The following is a 3,785-nucleotide window of genomic DNA, read 5'->3' on the forward strand; positions in this document are numbered from 1 at the left end:
GTGCATTACTGGTTGGAAGGCATGGAGTAAAGATTGCAGTGCATTACGGGCTGGAGGGCATGTGGTAAAGATTGCAAGGCAGTGAGTTGCTGCCTGCAGAGGCCACGATGCCTGTAGTCCCAAGCCTGCCCACCAGTGATGTATCCACCCTGGCTTTGGGGTGCCTCATTGTCTCTCTCTTTGTCTTTTTCTGTGTATTCTTGATATATTGCAATCGCCGTCAGGTATCCCCTCCTCGTGAACCGAACCCCTATGTCAAGGCGGGTCCCCGGCAAATCTTGGTTGAAAGCAGAGACTACTAGAAAGATGTTTACCTGTGCTTTGTTGACTATGCAAAGGCTGTCGACTGTGTGGATCATGAAAAGCTATGAACCACATTGTGGAGAATGAGTATTCCAGAACACTTATTTGTGCTCTTGAGAAACCTGCACATAGGCTAAGAGGCAGTTGTTCTAACAGAACAAGGGAACACTGAATGGTTTAAAATCAGAAAAGGTGTTTGCCAGTGTTATATTCTTTCAAGAGGCTTATTCAACCTGTATGCTGAGCAAATAATCAGACAAGGTGCTAAGAAGAACATGCCATTTGCATTGGAGGAAGACTCATTAACAACCTGCAATATGCGGATGATACAACATTGATTGCTGAAAGTGAAGAGGACTTAAAATACCTTCTGATGAAGATCAAAGACCACAACCTTTGGTATGGATTGTACCTCAATGTAAAGAAAACAAAAATCCTCACAACTGGACCAATGAATAATATCACGATACATGGAGAAAAGATTGAAGTTGTCAAAGACTTCATTTTGCTTGGATCCACTATCAACACTCATGGAAGTAGCAATCAAGAAATCAAAGGACATATTGTATTAGGTAAAACTGCTGCAGAACATCTCTTTAAAAAGTTCAAGAGCACAGTTGTCAATTTGAGGACTAAGGTGCACCCGGTATGTTCAATAGCTTCATATGCATGTGAAAGTTGGGCAGTGAATCAAGAAGACTGTAGAAGGTTGATGCATTTGAGTTTTGGTGTTGGAGAAGAATATTAAAGTAATTATGCTAGAAGAAGAACAACAACAAAAAATTTGTTTTGGAAGAAATATATCCAGAATGCATCTCGGAAGCCTGGATGGTAAAGCTTTGTCTCTCATACTTCAGAAATATTATCAGGAGGAACCAGTCCCTGTAGCAGTAGGACATTGTGCTTGTTAAAATAGAGGGTCAGCAAAAAGAGAAATACCCCAAAGGAGAGGTACTGGCACAGCATTAGCAGCAATGGACTCAAGGGTAACAAGGATTTTGAGGTTGGCACAGGACCGGGCAGGGTTTGGTTCTGTTGTGTGTAGGGTTGTTATGAGTCAGAACTGACTCCATGGCACGTAACAGCAGCAGCAACAATGCTATGTTATTTATATGAAATGTAATTCAAAACCACCAGTTAATTTATGAGAGAAAGTGTGTTTTGCTGTTAAGAAAAAAAATTTTTGTTGTTGTTAAGTGCTGTCAAGTTGGTTCCAACCCATAGCAACCCTGTATAGGGTTTCTGACGAGCAGCTGGTGAGCTTGAACCACTGACCTTGCAGTTCAAATCAACTTTGCAGTCCAATACATTAACAGCCTCGGAAACCCTGTACAGGGTCGCTATGAGTCGGAACCGACTCCACGGCACATAACCACCACCACCACCACATTAACCCACAGTGCTGTGCCTAGCAACTCATAAATTCAAGAGTGGGTCAAATTAGAAAATCAGGAGTTGAAATAAATCGCTAGTGAAATTATCTGTACCAGAGCCATGGGGGTGTAGTGGCCTATGCATTTGACTGTGAACCTTAAGGACAATGGTTTGAGACCACTAGCAGATCTAATGGAGAAGGATGAGGCTTTCCCGCTGTGAAGATTGACAATGTTGGAAATGCTATGCAGGGTCGCTGTGAGTTGGAACTAACACAAGGGTAATCAGCAGCAGCCATGAGGGTGTGGTTATGCATGGCTGCAGAAATCATCAGGACCCGGTGTTGGAGAACTTTATAATGGATGAAACATCTCACAATACTTGAGCTCTCTAACTAATGGGACAAGTACCTATTTCCATTTCTTAAAATGCATTGGGATATACACATTTTATAAGAATTAGTCTTGTGTGGTTGGGGGTGAAGAAGAATGTAGTCAAACTTCTAGGTTATACTAATTAAGAGTTAATAGAAAGTGTGATTTGTGTTGTTGTTGTTTTTAAGTGCTGTTGAGTCAGTTCTGACTCATCGCGACCCTATATAGGATTCTGGGGAACAGCTGGTTTGTTTGAAACACTGATCTTGTGGTTCAAACTGAGCTCAGGGTTCAGTGATTATCCTACAGCACCACACCAGAATGTGTAAGTGAATTCATTAAATTATACTGTTGTTGTTGTTATGTGCCGTGTTGTCAGTTCTGACTCGTAGCAACCCTGTACAGGGTTTCTGAGGCTGTCAATCTTTATGGGAGCAGAAAGCCTCATCTTTCTCCCGTGGAGCAGCTGGTAGTTTCGAACTGCTGACCTTGAGGTTTGCAGCCCAATTTGTAACCACTATGCTACCAGAGCTCCTTTTTAAATTATACGATGATGATACAATAAATGACATCCAGAAATGGGAAATTTTATAGGACAAACAATGTAATGTTTTGCAATGGCAAACAAACACATGGTCTAAGAAAGAGGGAGTGAGTGCTTACTATACAAGAAAAAGACTGGGTATATAAAAAATGGATACTAAAATGAACTGTAAATATAGATGAATATGTTAATTTATATGAACATAAACAAAGTCACACTAAGTTTTCTATAATCCTTGAAAGTCCCAGCCGCCTACCATACCTTGTGTCATGCAAGTATTGAGGTAATTGCTGAGCCAGCTAGAAATTGCTACCTCAAAGATCTTACAGCTGACTTGTGGAAACAGATTTTTATATAAAACAGGAAAGAAGTTAGTAGTTCTGGAAATGACTGTAGGATCCACAGTCAACTTTGAAGGTGTGAATATTTATCTGAACATCTATCCCTGACCCAATGTTTCCTCAGCTATTAAACAAATGACAAGTAATCTTTTGCTTGACATATGTGATTGCTAAGAGGACTAAATGAAATAATGTAGCTAAAGCATCTTGCTTTTAGTTTGGGAGCATGGTGGCTCCATACCTCAAGCACTGGACAGCGAACCACAAGGTCCATGGTTTGAGCCTGCCAAGCGCTCCAAGGGAGAAAGATGAGGCTTTCTGCTCCTGTGAAGATTGAAAGACTCAGAAACTCTATACAGGGTCACAATGACTCGGAACCAAGTGGACAGCACTTAACAACAACAACAAAGCATCTTGCAAATCTAAAGTAACCTTCATATTTAAAAAGGAAGAGATGTAATGATAACCACAGGGGATACGGTGGTGGTGGTTATGTGCAGTGGAGTCAGTTTGACTCATAGTGACCCCGTACAGGGTTTCCGAGACTGTAAATCTTTACGGGATCAGAAAGCCTCATCTTTCTCCCTGGAACAGCTAGTAGTTTTGAACTGCTGACCTTGCAGTTTGCAGCCCGATTCGTCACCACTTCGCTGCCAGAGCTCCTTACATGGGAAGAGACTGCATGCCACAGGCACTTAGTAGGACTTTATGCCCATTTCCCGGGAAGCTCAGAGTTTGAGTTTATTCCAGAGGGAAAGTCCTCAAGATCCCATTATGTTGTTCTAAGAATCTGCTTCAGCATCTGCCACTTAGGATGCTTGGTGGCATACAAAAAAAAAAAAAAAAAAA

This window comes from Chrysochloris asiatica, unplaced genomic scaffold (genome assembly GCF_000296735.1).
Source record: "Chrysochloris asiatica unplaced genomic scaffold, ChrAsi1.0 scaffold00021, whole genome shotgun sequence".
Classification (NCBI taxonomy): domain Eukaryota; kingdom Metazoa; phylum Chordata; class Mammalia; order Afrosoricida; family Chrysochloridae; genus Chrysochloris; species Chrysochloris asiatica.